Raw genomic sequence first — 9300 nt, forward strand, 5'->3', positions numbered from 1 at the left:
AACTTTTCTATTCTTGGCTAATAGATTTCAGGCCTACTTTTCCTCAGGTTTCTATTATTGTTATTCCATTTTTGTTGAGATGAATACTTAATACACTTATTTTTAACTATCTGAAATGTATTTTCTTATAGCAAGACATAGGAATTTAACCATTTTTTTATGAACACCTTATCTAGGTTAATTTTTTTATATTAATAGCAATAACTAATCAATATCTACTAAGTTCTCCTTTACTTACACTACAAATCCTCTTTGTTGTTTTTCCCTCTTCCCCCACTATATCACTTTCCACTCTTGTTTTGTTAAAATTAGGTAGAATTTTATTTCCAGATTTAAAAGACGTCTTCACAGTCTTGGTAATTATTTCTGATTTCTTTAAGTTTCATAGCTATTTTATTAGTAATTCTTGACACTTATTTTTTATATTGCTTTTTTCCCTTATTACCATTTTCTTGGTCCTTTCTGTGGTTGTTTTAGTGGACAAATTCTTTTGTAAATAAATCATTGCAAGTCTGAAATGTCTTTATTTGCTTTCACATTTAGGTGTTGGAATCTTAGTTTAGGAAGTTATCCCTCAGGAATTTGCAAAAAACTTACTTTAGTATTACTTTTTAGTTCCCAAAATTTCAGATGAGAAGTCAAAGGTCAATATGTTGCTAAGGTTTTTGTTGGCAATTTCTACTTTTTGATTTTCTATTTTACATGTTAGAGGCTTTTTAGAATTTTCTCTTTATATTTTAATTCAGAAATCTCTCCAGGATATTTCTGGAAGTGTTTTTAACATTTTTTTTTTCTCATCAGTTAGTGAGTCTGTAGTCATTTTCACTTAAAAATATTTTTCTTCTATTATTTCATTGATCATTTATTCCTTAGGACAGGCGTCCTCAGGACCACCTGAGGACCACCTGGGCCACATGTGGGCCACCTAGCACATTTATCCAGCCCTCTGGGGGGGGTTTGCCGCTGCTACCTGTCCTCCTTAGCAGCCGACTGGTCCCCGGCCCACAGTGCACACTCTCCAGCGGGACAGTGAAATGGCCCCCTGTTTAAAAAGTTTGAGGACCCCTGCCTTAGGATCTTTATATTTTCTTATTTTGGAACTCATAATAGATAGCTATTGAAACTTTGAACTTGTTCTGTTTCTCTGAAATTTTCTTTTATGCTTATTTTCTCTTTGCTCGTTTCTAATGTATTCTGAGAAAATACTTGAACATTATGTTTACCTCACTAATGCAATCCTTATCTGTTCATTCTGCTATTTAGATCATCTACTTTAAAGCAATGTTTTAAATTTATTACAATTATTTTCCTTCTATTATGGCAGCCTGCTTTTCTAAATTTTGTATTCCCGAGAATACAATTTTATTTAAAAATTTTTTTTAGTTCTCTCATTCAAGGTTTAAAGACAAAGAAAAAAAAATTTTTTTTTTCTTCTTTTTGTATCTGTTTTCTGGGGTCAAAGGTGGTGTAGAGGTGGGTTTGTTTTTGAGGTTAGCAAGTCCTGTAAATGATGTATGTTTCTTCATATGCTTGATAAAAAGTTAGGGAATCTTCTGTGCTGATGAAGAACGATCTAGACTGAACTCTATTGATAGCAGGAGGATGTATTCTCAGTCAAGAAGAGAAATCCCATTTGCCTTTCAGTGAATGCAGTTCCTAGTAGTAAGATTTTATTTAAATGTGTTTGTAATGCAACATTAAAAAAAAAGATTCCATTAAAGAAAAGCTATTATTGTTGGTGTCTTAAGCTCATGCTGCCATTGTGTAGACTTAGCCTTTCTTTGACTTCTGTCTTAGGGATATTGACAAACATATCTGGCTCACTACTCCCAACCCTCCCACAACTATTTGATTATCAGGGTCTAAAAGACACTACACTTGTCCTCGAGAACTCCTTTCAAAACCTCTAATAATCACTATAGAGATTTTTTTTTTTTTGAGACAGAGTCTCACTTTGTTGTCTGGGCTAGAGTGCCGTGGCATCAGCCTAGCTCACAGCAACCTCACTCAAACTCCTGGGCTCAAGCACACTGTACAGATTTTGAAGCTGGCATTCCAAATTTGGGGACATGTATGAGCAATAACCCATTTGGCCAAAAGAGATTGTGAGAAGTTATTAATTTTACGATATAGACTGATGTCAGAGATACCATAAGGAAAAAATATATATATTGGAGGCAATGAAATATTATATTTAAGCAAAAATTATTGGAAGAAATGAGCAGAAACATTATATTAATAATATCACACTAGCTTTATACATACATATTGACAGTTTTTTCTTAACAGATGCTAGAGACATGATGGGCTATAGATGACCTAAATAACAAACAAGACTGCTCCACTTATGTTAGTTAATGTATCCAATAATATTCCCTAAAGGAATTGCATCATCTTCTCCAGCATCTATGAAATAATTACCAACATTGACCATTTATTATAATATTCCTTAACACTATTGTTTGTGGATCATCTGTATCAGAGTCATTTGGGATATTTGTTAAAAATACAAATTTCCAGGTTCCATTAGAGACAGACTAACTCAGTATCTATGGATTTAGAGCTCTGGAAACTTCATTTTAAACAAATACCCAGGTGGTTTTGATATACTTTAAAATTAGAGAACTACGCAATTAGACTACCAAGAAAAACTCAACAAATTCTAACAAAGAAAATTAGTAAGTTGCTTTTTTGTTCACCATAAAACACAACATAGAACTTAGTAATAACTATCAACAAACACTTCTATGAACTAGAAAATGAAATGGAAAATATTTCAAAGAAAATCTTGGGTTTAAAAAAGTCAAATGTGAAAACACAGACTACTCAGACATTTATAAAAGTGGAAACCCTCTGTGTTAAAACCCATGGATTCAGGATTCAGCCAACATCTTACTCATAAAAATTCATGGAATTAAATACTCTTATTACAAACAAGATACTAGGAAAATAAGTGAAATTGATGTTAAATTCAAGAAACTAGCAAAAGAACAACAAAGTAAACCCAATAAAATAGACAAAAATCAGAATAAAAATATAAACAGAATGTTAAACAAATCCAAGGCTATTTTTTGGAATAAATAAATACAGTTGAACCATGAACAATGCAGAAGTTAGGGGTTCCAACCCCCATGCATAGTCACAAATTCACCTGTAACTTTTGACTCCCCCCAAACTTTACTATAATTATAGCCTACTGTTGACCAGAAGCCTTACAGAGAACATAAACAGTCGATCAACACACATTTTGTATGTTATATGTATTATATACTGTATTCTTGCTATAAAGTAAGCTAGAGAAAAGAAAATGTTATTTAATATTAAGAAAACCCTAAGGGAGAGAAAATATATGTACCATTCATTAACTGGAAGCAGATCATCATAAAGGTCTTCACACTGAGTAGGCTGAGGAGGAGAAGGAAGAGGAGGGGTTGGTCTTGCAGTCTCAGGGATAGCAGAGGTGAAAGAAAATCCACATATAAGAAGACCTATGTAGTTTGAACCTGTGTTGTTTAAGTGTCAACTGTAAATAAAGCAATAAGCTAACCTAATTAAGAAAGAAGTTCATGATAGATGCAATGAAAGGGATTTAGAAAATATATAGCACAACTCTATGCCAATTAATTGCAAATTCTGAATAAAGTAAACTACTAATAAAACATTAATATAAATTCACATAATTGGGTCAAGAAAGTATGATTTATGTGAATAGATCAATATTCATGGATGCAATTGAGAAAATTGTTAAAAAATATCACCTCTGTTAGAAAGGACAGGTACACATAGTTTTAAGTGTTAGTTTTTTAAATCTTGAAGAAACAGGCAATTATTAGACTATTTAAACTATTCTGCAACATAGAAAAAAATCACAGCTATTTTTATAAAGCTATCATTCTGATAATAAAATATTTTGTGTGAAGTATTTAAGGTATAGGCACCATAACAAAAATATACATGCTTACAATTTTCTTTGAGATTTTCAAATAATGAAAAATTGAAAACAACCTAAATTTTCTTCAGTCATTTCATATAACCATTAAAAAAATCATTGTACATGAGATTTGATCAAGAAAAGAAATTGAACCCATGTGTTTACACTGCCTTTTGACCCAAATTCTCGGAAATGATAGAAAGTACTTTTAAAAGAATGAATTCATAGCATTTCTGGAAAATAACCGAGAGCATTGACTGTAGATTAGAAATTTCTGAAGAATTCCTAAAAGTAAAAAGCATAGGATGTAGATTAACAGAGAAACACAACAGAAGGAAACATAACTGAAAGCACACACAGGAGAAGACAGCTGCGGAGGTGGGAATGGGTCTGTTTCAAGCTCAGAGTTCAGTAGACATCAGGAGCGGGAGGTAGCCTTGTAGAAAGTGGCACGATGAATAATTGAGATACACTCCATGTTTGAGAATTTAGGTCTTCAACACTCTGCCTCCCCAACCACGTTAAAATGATGAGTGTGAGTTTTCTGTCCTAATTCCTAGTACGAGTGCCTAGTGACTAGATACCTAAAATTACACACCTAGAGATGAAGGCAGTTGTTTTGCAGACATAATCGGAAGTCTTGAAAAATTTTCTGGAACTAATACATAATTGAAATGTATATATATATAAAAAAAACAAATATGGAAACTCAGAGGTCATTGCTACTTTAGTGACTGTTAAATGGATGGTGCAAGACAACAGGAAAGGACTCATAACCAAAATTTTTAATATTCCTAAGAAGATAGTAAGTGACATCTGAAGATTCAGGAAGGAAATTGAAGCTTTGACAGAGTTTATTGAGGGGTTTTGTTTCCTTATGATTTACAGGAAAGCACCAATGAAGAGAAGGGTATGGAAAATACTTTTTTAAAAGACTCCTATCTCAGCTTCTACATTTTTAAAAAATAGCTTATATAAAATAGTGCACACAGTAGCCAGTATTTTTGCTGTAGAATTGAGAACAGAAATATACTTTATGCCTAAGCTTCGACATGACAGGTGAGGTTTAAATGTTGAAGTATCAAGGGAAAGTCATTCTGCCAATAATGGTTACAGTCAACCGTAAACACAAGGGTGTTTCCAAGGCGTGAAATTTCCTTGTTGGGAAAGAGGATATTAGATCCTAAGCTTAAGCATTTGGTTGAGAGGCAGAATTGGCAGGTATGCCAGGCCAAAAGAAGTAGGTACCCAATGGCACGTCCTGCTTATTAAGGTCATTAAACCATGTAACAACAGCTGTAGTGTCTTCAGGGCCTGGTGAAAACTGGAGAGTAAAAATTATTCTTTTAAAATAATCAATGAGGTGGAAATTTCAGAACATCAGAGGATCTACAGGTTATTCAAAGGGTTCTTCTATTACCCCTTTGTTCTCTACTCAAAGAAATATTACACAACATTAGATATTGCCATATTATTTTCAGTGTTTTGCATGTGGGTTTTTTTCTTAATGTCTGAGAATATATGGACTCTTGATTTGACAAATTAAAGAGACATACAGGATCACAGAATATCCTCAGATTATGTAAACAACACTCTCAGAATATTAATACTACCATCATCAATATCATTTCTGAGGGCAATTAAATTTTATTTTATTTTTTTTTTGCATATGCTCTCCCTATTCTGTCCTATTTTTTAAGTGATTGTCCCATATCTACATTGTCAGATCATAGAACTATCACATAGTATATTTTTTCCCTTAATCTTCACTCAGTCTTAGTTCTACAAGTAACTTTGTGTTTAATGCTCCACCAATACTCGTACTGATGTCTTTCTAGGTATTTTGGTCATCTGAAACTCGTTCTATAGTAAATTCTTCAGGAAGAGCTTTTGAGAACAGCATTTCCTTAGGTAATAAGAATTTGTTTATGCCCTTTTACTCCTAAGTCAGTTTGCAGATAGAAAATCAATTTTTTTTTCTTTCTGCAGATTCAATGATATACCATTTTCTCTTGGAAAGAGGGTTATTGTTGAAACTCTTAGCATAATTTAGTTTTATTTCTGTTGTAAGTGACTTACAAGTTTTCACAGATGTCCAAGGAATTTTTTCTTTTTCTTTTAAGTTCAGTTACCATATTAAGATACGGCTTGGTGTTGGTTGATCTGAGTCAATATTCTCTGATAAGTAGTTTATTTTTTCAATTTCTAGTTTCAAATCTTCTTAAAAGAAAATTTCAGGAAAATTTTCTTGAGTTAGTGTTTTTAAAATTTGTTCTATTACCTTGCTTTGGTTTTCTTCTTTAGGAATTCCTAGTAACTGTATGGTGGCTCTTCTTCAGCTATTTTTAAATATATATATATATATATATATATTACTTTCTCTTTAATCATTTTAATCTCTTTCTTCATTCATTTATGATATTAAAAAATTTCTTCCTTTTTACCTTCCATATCTCTTAAGACACCATTCCTTGTGTGTATTTATTTTTGTGTTCCTTCTAGTTCAGACTTTGTGAAATTATTTTTTTCTTTTATTTCTAATTTTTTTTCTGAGCTCTGTTGTCAGAGCTCAGAGTTTATGTTATGAAACATAACCTTTCATGTTTCATATCCTTTCTGTGGACATCTTTTTAAAGTGCTTTCATTGACTATAGCATTGTTTTTCTGCTTCTTACTCTCCTTTTTTCTCCATGATAATTTTATGAAAGATTTGATTTAGATGATGATTTTTGATTTAATGATTTAATGATTTTAAATTTTTATATGATATCGCTTTTATATACACCTAAACTTTTAGAAGGAGGCATACATCAAGATAGCTCTTCTAACTTCATAAAGCTTCCTCTTCTGTTGTTTTCTTATAGTCCTAAAAAATGCGATGGCATGCTTTATGAAATTTCTTGCCTATGTTTCTGTCCTCGATTTTTATCTGGAACTTCTCTTTCTTTGTCCCTTTTGTCCCTGCTCAATTTGGAGTACTCTAGCAATTTCTCCTCTCTGTGGGAGCCTTTGGGGTTCAGTTTCAAGTGCTCATGTGGCCAGATCCTTCCAACCCCTTCATACCTCACTCAGGACTGTTGCTCCTGGCTGTCACTGGAGCCAGCAAAGTCCCTCACAGTTTTAGGGGCTTTCCTTACACTGACCCTCTGCTTGTTCTCATGATTCCTGGTTGGCCCTTAGGACATGTCTTGCTCTCAGGCTGATCGAGTGCTCTCTGTTGCTTCCCTCCACTTGCTACACACGGTCAAGAACAGGCAGTTGTTGAGAGCGCTTGGATTTTTTTGTCCTTGTTCACTTATATTTTTGGGTTATTGTGGAATCTTGCCATGTAGGTTCATGGCAAATGTTGCCCATGGGTTTCTGGTTTTGCTATCTAGTTATTTAGTCAATTTTTATGTGAGAATTTGAAAAGATTAAAAAATAAAACTCTATTGCCCACATCTTTGCAAAATTCCATAAAGTTAACTTTCTCTAATTAAAAAAAAAAACTGCAAGCATGTGTTTCTGGCTTCTGGCTGGAGACTCTGCTTCCCAGCCCACCAGAATGGCAACCTATGGCTACCTAAAAAATTTTAAAAAAATAATTTCATGTGTAGTTAATGTTTTATCTGATGTAAACTAAATGCAAATATATTTGACTTAATCTTAAGTTATACAAATTATATCAAGGGGACACTACATTAGTTTCTGATAAAAAAATATTAGGCTATTTTCCACATATTGGTAAAGATCCTGAAATCATTCATTCTGAAAAACCAACATATTAAAATTGAAATTTTGTCATGGTTTCCAATTTAATGCACAATGTTATTGCTGTTTTTCTTATTGGGTTGACTAATGCGTAGATAAGGAAATGTCAGTCTTATTGGACCAGCTACATCAAAATCATTGTTGTATCTTAAACAAAATAAAATTCTTAGGCCTTACCTCTAGAGATTCTGATTTATTAGATTATAGGTTAAATTCTACAATCTGTATTTTCAACTAGTTCTCCAATGATTCTGCCAGTACCCATGTTTGGGTGTTGAGGAATCATTGTGTGCCATGGAGGTAAACTATTGAGCAAGTGGAATCAGTGATTCTAAGTAATTATATCTCAAAAGATGAGCTTGTGCAATCCAAAATTTTATGTAATATAAATTTTTTTTCAGTAGGGGAGGAAGAACTCCTCTTATGCACATATATCCACTACCACATAAACCCTTAGCTTTTCACACCCAGACACAATCAACCAAGTGCGTCAGATTTAGGCCTTTAATTGACAGTCTCTGCCACTGAGATCAGTAGGAAATGAAGTCTCTGAGAATTCTGTCTTATTATTTATTGCCTCCCAAGCTAGGATTTCTCATCCAGAGCAAGAAACTCATAGCACAATCACAATTGGATCAGTTTAGATATCTTCTGTGCTTCCTCATAATTCCAAGAGTGATACAAAATAACTCATATAAATTGATGGAATAAAATAGCAGAAATAACAGTGAGAAGCAGTGTGGTATCGTGAGCAGGAGCACAGATTCTGGAATTAGGCTGGCTGAGTTTGAATCCTTGCTCTTCTCTTTACTAGCTGTGTGAACCTGGGCAAATTATTGAACATTTTTCTCTGTATCACAGTTTTGATATATGTAAAAATGAAGATATTGATAGTGCTTACCTCATAGGGTTGTTGGCAGGACTAAATAGGTCAACATATGTAAAGTACTTATCCTGTCACATAGGATATGCTCTATGAACATTAAAACTACTAAACGTAGTTTTATAGAGGCATCAAGAATAGGGGACAGAGCTTCAGGATGTCCCTAAAAGAGGAACAGAATAGGATGAATGACACAGTATAAAAGAGGGAAAAGCTCAATGCCATGCTAGGTGGGGAGACAACCTGGCCTCCATAGCATGGGATTCCTAAGAAGAGTGGCCTTTGAACAACAGCATTCTTCACTGTACCCTTGGAAAACTGACTACAGTAGGCACAATAATGACCTCCAAAGGCATTTATGTCCTAATCTCCAGAACCTATGAACGTGTTATCTTATGTGGCAAAGGGGGTTGCAGTATGGAATTCGAGATGGGGAAATTATCCTAGATCACCTGGGTGGGCCCAATCCATTCATCCAAGTCCTTAAAAGCAGAGAACTTTCTCCCGCTATGGTCAGAGAAAGAGATGTGGTGATGGAAGAAGGATTAGAGAGATGCTATGCCGCTGGCTTTGAAGGTGGTGGAAGACAATGAACCAAGAAATGTGGACAGCCTCTAAATGCTGGGAAAAATCAGGATCATCTCCTGGAGCCTCCAGAAAAGAATACAACCCTGACAACACCTTGATTTGAGCCCAGTGAGCGAGACCTGTGTTAGACTTCTAACCTACAGAACTG

This window comes from Microcebus murinus, chromosome 10, assembly GCF_040939455.1.
Source record: "Microcebus murinus isolate Inina chromosome 10, M.murinus_Inina_mat1.0, whole genome shotgun sequence".
Taxonomy (NCBI): domain Eukaryota; kingdom Metazoa; phylum Chordata; class Mammalia; order Primates; family Cheirogaleidae; genus Microcebus; species Microcebus murinus.